The sequence below is a fragment of the Megascapheus bottae genome, chromosome 5 (assembly GCF_031878675.1).
Source record: "Megascapheus bottae isolate mThoBot1 chromosome 5, mThoBot2.hap1, whole genome shotgun sequence".
Lineage (NCBI taxonomy): Eukaryota > Metazoa > Chordata > Mammalia > Rodentia > Geomyidae > Megascapheus > Megascapheus bottae.
In genome coordinates, this window is record NC_143513.1 from 73,074,922 (window position 1) to 73,084,105 (window position 9,184).

General features: G+C 40.9%; 1 pseudogene; it reads right to left on the reverse strand.

Annotated features, from left to right (window-relative positions):
- Positions 1-583: 583 nt before the first annotated feature.
- On the reverse strand, positions 584-1,894 carry LOC150063624 (phosphoglycerate kinase 1 pseudogene; annotated as a pseudogene).
- Positions 1,895-9,184: the final 7,290 nt, after the last annotated feature.

The window sequence follows — 9,184 nt, forward strand, 5'->3', positions numbered from 1 at the left end:
GATACATGTGTAAACTGGATGCATGGGATTCGACTGTGGGCATGAGTATGTATGAGAAAAGCAAAGGGAAATCAAACCTTGCTCACAAAAGTCTCAATGGCTTCAGAGAGTGAGCACCAGACAGGCAGAGCATTCTGTTTCCTCTGAATATTTAAGACCTATGTTTGAAGGGATGGTCACTTTCATGGGCAGGTCTTTCTCTGTATTGAAAGAGTTGTGCAAGCCATCTTCTTTTTTTTAAAGTTATTTCTTTAATAGATCATCAAGTTCTCCCTACAGGTGGAATTTCATCATAACTGATTCAGTGCTAAGTAGTGAAGAGTGACAAAGATAATCAGAAGAAGCTACATTGAAACACACTAAAAGTTAATACGGCTTGTTTTCTTTATAAGAGGCAAAATATCAGTATACTCTGGAATGCACAATGGTTTAGTCACCAAGACATTTGAAGTGAAATCTTGAAGGATGTAGGCAAATCCCAGGTAAAGATGAGCTACAAAGCTGTGTACCTCTCTGTTCCTGGGGCTGCATCTCTTGACCACTACCTGAAGCTTGATGTAAAAGGGAAACGCCAAATGGAGTTGATGCAAACACTAAGTTGACTTAGGAGCTGTGCACAGGAACCAAGAGGCAGGAAAGTCCTAAACACTGCTGAGAGCATCCACCCCAGGAAGGACTTATCCTTCCAGAAGCTCTAAGCTGGCACCGCCCCCGGTGCTCACATGGCTCACTTTATCCTCTGTGTTCCCTTTGGCACAGCATGTGGCAGTATCTCCACCACCTATGATGGTGATACAGCCCCTAGAGGTGGCTTTTACCACCTCATCCATGAGAGCCTTGGTTCCCCAGGCAAAAGCTTCCCATTCAAATACCCCCACAGGTCCATTCCATACAATCTGTTTGGCCCGACCAACAGCTTCGGCATACTTCTTGCTGCTCTCCGGACCACAGTCCAAGCCCATCCAACCAGCAGGTATGCCAGAAGCCACAGTGGCTTGGCTAGTCTGGGCATTTTCATCAAACTTGTCAGCAGTGACAAAGTCAACAGGCAAGGTAATTTTTACACCATTCTTCTCAGCTTTTGCCATGAGATCTTTGACAATCTTGGCTCCCTCTTCATCAAACAAAGAAGTACCAATCTCCATGTTGTTGAGCACCTTTAGGAAGGTAAAAGCCATGCCTCCACCAATAATCATCGCGTTGACTTTGTCCAACATATTATTGATCAGTTGGATCTTGTCTGCCACTTTAGCTCTGCCCAAGATGGCCAGAAAGGGCCGCTCTGGACTCTCCAAAGCCTTGGCAAAGTAGTTCAGTTCTTTCTTCATCAAAAATCCAGCAGCCTTCTGTGGCAGATTGACTCCCACCATGGAGCTGTGCGCTCTGTGTGCAGTGCCAAAAGCATCATTGACATAGACATCCCCAAGTTTGGAAAGGGAGCTCGAAAAGCTTCTGTGTTGGCTGGTTCAGCTTTAACCTTGTTCCCAGAAGCATCTTTTCCCTTCACCTCTTCCTCTACATGAAAAGGGAGGTTCTCTAGCAGGATGACAGAGTCTGCTGCGGGGCTGGCACAGGCTTTCTCTACTTCTGGGCCCACACAGTCCTTTAAGAACAGAACATCCTTGCCCAGCAGGGACTTAAGTTCAACAGCAGCTGGCTCTAAGGAGTACTTGTCTGGCATGGGGACACCATCAGGGCGGCCCGGGTGGCTCATAAGGACAACTGAAGTGGCTCCATTGTCCAAGCAGAATTTGATGCTCGGAACAGCAGCCTTGATCCTCTGGTTGGTTGTTATCTGGTTGTTTTTCATTGGAACATTAAAATCCACCCTCATCACGACCTGTTTTCCCTTCACGTCCAGCTTGTCCAGAGTCAGCTTGTTAGAAAGCGACATTTTTGGCAATACTGCAAGGGTGACACAGGCTGAGAACTGAGACAGAGCGGATAAAGCTGCCGACGTACACTAAGGATGCGTTGCAGACTGCCCCATCTTCTTTTTTGAGCTTTTCTCTTCTTTGCCTAGAGAGAGGTTCCCTTGTTGTCTGTCATGTTTCTTTGTGCACAGTGAAGGTGAATAATATAAACAACCCCATAGAGTGATCTATCTATTTGCTTGATGATTCCTTAGGATGCATTGCATACCTCATCTCTACTGCAGTCTGGTCTGGCTGCAGAGGCTCTGCTGGCCCAAGGTATAGCTTGTGCTACTCAAGTCTTTACAAGTTGTCCTATTTCACCCCATCTCAGGTCAACATGAACAGGCTGGTGATACATTTTTCTCTTGTCACCCATCAGCACGTTTCCTGTAAATGGTTATTGCTGGAAGCTCCTTAAGGCCATCCATTAGTGCACGAGTGGTTGTCAATGCCTTTGTTTCTCTGTTTTAATGCATGCAAGCACTCCCATAGGCTGTCTTCCTTAATGTGTCTCATGCAGTGATTCCCAGGAAAGAGTGGGGAAGGAGACAAAAATGAGAAGAGGGCCTGTAGAGCTTAGAAGTGGTTTTCAGCTGATGTCTAAACAAGCTGCCTACCTTCCCCATTCCAGCCCATTCACAGAGATGCTGAGAATCTCTACACGAAATCACCCCATTTCCTTCATACAAAAGCAGCTCCAGTTGAACTAGCAGAAGGGTTTTTTTGTTCCTTTTTTAACATATAAAACTAGAAATGTTCACTTACATTAGATGCAGTCAAGTTTTTTTCAAGGCTTAGTACAAGGATACTTCTGAGTAAAAATAGCTAAGAAGAATGTAAAGACACTTCTTATCTGGAGGGAAACACATATATACATGCTACCCACCTCCCATGCCCCAAAGAATTAATCACTATTTGTTAGTTTGGAAGTTGGAGAATTATTCTGGTTTATTTTCCTGTACAAAACTACTTAGAGCACAAGCGATGTGGCACATATTCTCCAGGGTGGAAAGAGAGATGCTCATACTGTTCTGGGCTTCTGTTGGTGGGGGGTGGGTGGGAAGAGGATGAATTATCAAATAGCAGACCAGAAAGGATAAGGTGTAGAACTGGGGCCTTGAGATCACAGGGAGTGTCACAACTCCAGCTGACTTGTATACACAAATAGTGCCATGGAGGAAATTGACCAGCAAGGGTAAATAAGGAGGTACTAACCCTGCACTCTGATGAATGGTAGAGATCAGGGAAACACAGGGATAAGTGCTGAGCACAGTTGTTGAAAAAGAAAAATGGCCTGTCCATACTATGTTTTTCTCAGAGGAGGAAACAAATTTGCCTGTCATGGCTGGCTGTTATGCATCTGTGCAAAAGTCTTGGAAGGGAGGCTCAGTGTCATCAAGCCTCAATACAATTACTGTAAAGTATTGGCTAGTATTTTACCACAAATTACATCTTCCTTAGATTTATGGGCTTTAAGGAACTGAGGTAACAGATATTGAACATTGGAAAAGAGCTCTGTCTTCATGAGGATGTGCTGATGCAGAACTTCTTTTTTTTCTCATCAGCTCAATAGAACATTCCTTTTCCTATGAATCATAGAAATGATAATAATTCATCTGTTTGGAGTTTCATGTCCTACTTATATGACTCTTGTAGAGTCTTGGTGTGTGTTGTGCATGATGCATAATCCATAACCTTGGTACCTTTGACTTGTGGGTAAAGGAGATTTCAGCAATTTGATAAATAAGCCATAGGGAGCCATAGAATGACCAAGGGAATTCAAGATGTTGGATTAGGTACAGGGCAATACCAGAGCTCTGTTTGCTCAATCAGAAACAACATAGCTCCTACCTGGAAATTTAGCTTTAGAATGGACAGCAAGGAAAGACAAGCAGTTAGAATCTAGCATTAATCAAGAAGCATTGAAACTTGTATTTTGAAAAGAGAAAATCAACAGAATGACAGGAGAACATGAGTTGCTCCTCTCATGGAGCTCAGGCAATTGTGAACTCACAATTGAGTTCAAGAAAGGGGAAAAAAGTCAATGGTTTAACTGGAGTTCTGGATGTGATTTCAAGAGAAAATGCTAATAGAAGGCATGCAAATAATCACAGGCCCATCATTTAACACCTTTTCCAGTCTTAGAAACCAATAGAATTGCTTCTTTTTCAATGCTCCCTCCTACTTTAAGGACAGGTGCATAAAGTGGCAGTCTATGGTTTCCAGAGTGGACAAATGTTCTAGTTCTACTTCAGTTAATGGAATTTTTTTTATACAAGCTAGATTTATACTGTAAAGGTATATCTAGATATAATTAAGATGGGCCTTTTTATTTTGAGAGTTTATAGGAGGGAAGAGGAGCTATATTTCCAAGTAGTGGAATGAGGTTGTCAGATGGTAAATATGCAAGCTCGGATTAAATCATTTGAAATGTACAAGGTGCAATTAAGTAAGTGACATTTCACTTATATAATACTATCATCATCTGCCAGTTAATAAATAAAGGAAAGAAAAAACATCTTTTAGACACTCAGTTAATTCTTAGAATAACTATGTACTCCCCCATATCAGTTAAAATTTATCTCAAACGGAAGTACCTAGGCATTCTTGACAAAGTTATCTACCTGGAAGACTAGTTCACAGGACAACTTACCTGTGAGACTGGTTCACAGGCATTATTCTCTGTGAAAGTAGCTTAGAAGTAGGGAAGAATCAGGACCACACAGCAGGATGTTATCAAGCATACATTTCATTAAGAAATGGGAATGGAATAGAGAAGCTACCAATAGCTTAATGGGTAGTAGGCTTTATTGTTTCAGAATCCATTACTGGAGAAGAAAGAGTGCTTGGGAATAAGGGGAATAAGAGAGGGAGAATGCTCCTTGGGAGCTCTGTCTTTAATTAGGTGGTTCATAGGACAGTGATGTGGACCTGAGAGCTTCTCTTTCCTCCTCCTCCTTCTTTCGCTTTCTCCTCCTCCTCCTCCTCCTCCTCCTCCTCTTCCTCCTCCTCCTCCTCCTCCTCCTCCTCCTCCTCCTCCTCCTTCTCTCTTTTCCCTCCTTCCCTCCCTCCCTCCCTTTCTTCCTCCCTTCCTTCCTTCCCTCCTTCCTTCCTTCCTTCCTTCCTTCCTTCCTTCCTTCCTTCCTTCCATCCTTCCTTCCTTGGGTTTCAACTCTTGGCCTGGATGTTGTTCCTGAACTTCTTTTGCTGAAGGCTAGCACTCTATCACTTGAGCCACAGCACTTCTAGCTTTTTTTTTTGAGTAGTTTGTTATAGCTTAGATTTTCCTGGACTTTGCTGTCTGGGCTGGCTCTGAACTATGATCCTCAGATCTCAGACCCCTGAGTAGCTAGGATTACAGGTATAAGCCACCAGTGTACAGCCTTATGAGCTAGCTATTCTTGATGATTTGAAAACAAAATCTGGGAGAAACATTTATTCACTGTAAAGTTGTACAGATTAAAACAAGATTTTTTTTTTGCCTTGGGTGGGGATTATATAAGATCATTGTTATAATAAATTTATCTGAATCTATTCCTAACTACATTGGTAGCTGTATTTGTTAGGTTCATAAAAAGAGAAAATGAGTTATTAGTCAATATGTACATTTTTGTGTGTGTGGAGGGGGGCATGGGGCTTGAACCCTGGGCCTGGGCATTGTCCCTGAGCTCTTCAACTCAAGGCTACCACCCTACCTTTGAGCCAAGCCCCACTTCCTGTTTTCTAGAGGTTAATTGGAGATAAGGGTCTCAGGTCCTTTAGTGCTCCAGCTGGCTTTGAACCTTGATCCTCAGATCTCAGCCTCCTGAGTAGTTAGGATTACAGACATGCGCCACGGTGACTGGCTTAATATGCGCATTTTTGTAGACAGAATCTTTCCAACCATGATGTCTATAGGAGAAGTATGGAAGATATTTGTAGTGAAATAATAGGTAGTTACTATTCTAGAATACAGAGACCCCACTGGTATGTTTCTGCTGTGCTGGGACCTCAGCAATACTCAGTGATTACATGAATACAGTTGTTGTGAGACAGATATATCTTAGGTTTTGTAAATGAGATACATCTGATCTAAACAAATAGAAGAAAGGTCAGCTTAATAGTTAGGATAAGATAATGGATATTTGCTGTTCCTCCATAAAATTAATTCTACAAAGGAAGCTATAAAATTCAGAGGCCTCCTTCTTACCACTGAACTTACAGATGAATGATTAGACATTGGCCTTGCCTTTAAGGATTGCCTGCTCTGGGGAATAAATCTTCATGAACTCTAGTTAGCTCTCAGCCAGCATTGTCTTAGGAGAAACTTGGGACACAAAATCACTTGGATAAAGACATGAGAAAGGGTATCAAAGTATGTGAAGTAATGCACCTTCTATCCGGTGAATATAATGTAACCCTCCTATTAATTACAATAAAAACATATGGAAAAAAATCACTTGGCGAATTGTCTCTCTGTCTTCTGAGCTAGAATGGACTTCAGTATTAGGAAACATAAAATAAACTTTTAAGGAGAGCCCACCTATTTTAAATATATGCTTATGTATCAACAAGTAAAAAAATATATAAATTCTTAGAAGATTTTATTATGCATACTCATCTTGTAATAAAAATGTATTTTATCATTAAAAAATTAAGGATGATTGATGTCCAGTTTTTCTGAATCTGATGGCAGAGAAGATAAACATAGTATTTGTTAGAATACTCCAAAGTTCATGCAATGAGATGAGAAGGGGTAGATGAACTGGGGCCTCCCTGTAATCTGGAAATGGACACAGAAGGAATGTGAGTTCAGGAACCGCCTGGCAGTCCAGTCTGAACTACCAGTGGGATGTTTTCAGAAAACAAACACAACAGAAAATAGGGGAAGAAAGAGATCAAATTGCGAATGAGGAAAGCCTGGAACCTGATGGCCTCATGATTTGCCTAGAAATGGTGTGTCTTTTCATTGCTCCAGGACGGATGGAGGCTTGCTGTGTTATGAGGTAGGATCCCTCATAATAGGTGTGGATGTGTACAGATTAGAAAGACAAGTTCCTCTGGAAACTTCTAAATCAACCTTCTTATTTCTCTTAGTGAAAAGTCCAATGACGATTTTTTCTCAAGTATCATTTCTCCTGAAATTGGTTTGGCTTCTAATCATGGTGACTCTAGAGGATTCTGAATCTGAGAACCCCTAAGATTGGGGGAATCATTTCATGAAAAAGCCATATGTTACTAATTACAGGCAAAGACTAGTGGGGTGCTGGTGGCTTAGGCCTGTAATTCTAACTACTCAGGAGGCTGAGAATTGAGGACTGCGGTACAAAGCAAGCCCAGGCTCTAAAGTCTGTGACTCTGGGTTAGAGCACTAGCCTTGAGCAAGAAAAGCTCAAGGACAGCCCCCAGGCCCAGGGTTCAAACCCTAGGACAGGCAAAAAAAAAAAAAAGTGCTGACCTAGCTCTGCAGGAAACATAGATCTGAAGATTGATGTTCAAAGCCAGCATAGGAAGAAAAAATCCCTGAGACTCTTATACATTAACCACCAAAAAGTTGTAAATAGAGCTGTGGCTCAAGTGGTAGAGTGCCTTGAATGAAAAAGTTCAGGAACAGCTTTCACTCAGTGAGTTCAAGCCCCTGTACATACAAACAAAGAAATAACAGGACTAGCTTCCTATTTGCTTTAAATTCAGCAAGAACCTAAAAAACTGTGATGAAGTGTTTTCTTTGGTAAGGACAGTTCTATCATTTTCTGATAAGGGAAATTTGTCACCTGTGAGATAACTCTGCTATCCTACTTAACTGTATTACAGAGATTCTGAGAAGTGTGATTTACTATATCAGAGAAGGATATATTGGATGCATACCAGTCAATTGCAAGGGGAAAACAAAAAGACAGATAAAGCATTAGGCAAAAGCCAGTCAGTAAAAAGGAAGGGAGTTTGGGGAGAAAAGTAGTTTAATGAGAATGATGTATTCTTGAAGCAAGAGGGTTGGAGAATAGGAGAAAATGACTTTGTTTTTAAATCCCCAGGTAAAAGATGAAGAAAAGAAACACTTTTTAAGAAGTCTCTACTTTGTTTTTTTTCTTTTTAACCTATCTTCCACAAAAAACAAAGAAGTGATTTTGAAAGAAACTTTAATTAAGCTTGTTCTCTGAAAAGTCTGAGTCTCTTTATTCTGTATTCTTTCAGTGATCCTTTGGGGAGTACACTTATTGAGTATGTTTAATCTTTTCACAATCTAACCAAACCTAAAAGGTACTTTATCCATCTATTCAGAATCTTTTTCTCACCGGAGTCTCTTTAATCTTGTCCTAAGGATCTCGACCTCTGTAGTATAGAGATAATGTTACAGAGCTCTCCCTGTAAAACTTACCTGTAAACCATTGAACTTTATGTCCAAAGGGTTAACCATCAGTTAAACATTTTAGCTTCTGTTCTTTTTTTCTGTATTCAATTCAGTACTTCTTTCTTAAAGAAAAAAGTAAAAAAAAAACATGGAGTCATGACAAAGATGCAAAGATGTCACATTTAAAACAAGAATTGAAGGGCCGGGAGTTTGGCCTAGTGGTAGAGTGCTTGCCTAGCATTCATGAAGACCCGGGTTCGATTCCTCGGTACCACATACATAGAAAAAAGCTGGAAGTGGTGCTGAGGCTCAAGTGGTAGAGCTCTAGCATTGAGAAAGTCCAAGGACAGTGCTCAGGCCCTGAGCTCAAGCCCAGGACTGGCAAAAACAAAAACAAAAAAAACAAGAATTGAATTTTAGCACCTGTAATGTTTATACTCATTTTTTCAGGGTCTTAAGATGTTATCAGTATTAGCATGTGAATAATCTGAGGGGGAAAAATTAGTAACCACTTTCTCTTTCCACAAATGGGTAATTTAACAGCTAATTATTCAAAATCCATGCTTCCTAGGGAGTAAAAACCTCAGGGTCTAATAAGTGTTTTGCTACAATTGAATAGAGGAAGATAAAGTCTTCAACAAGATATGCAGTAATTCCCAAGGTAATAAGATAGTTTTGCAGCATCTCTTGAGGAGAAAGAGTAAAAAGGAATATTCAAGAAAGAATTAAAAATGATAAATACTGAATTGGAAAATGATGAATGGATGGAAATAGTAAAGAGTTTTTGTTTTTTTTTGCCAGTCCTGGGCCTTGAACTCAGGGCCTAAGCATTGTCCTTGGGTTATCTCAAGGCTAGCATTCTATCACTTGGGCAAGAGAACCATTTCTGGCTTTTTTACCATGTATGTAGTACCGAGGAATTGAACCCGAGTCTTTT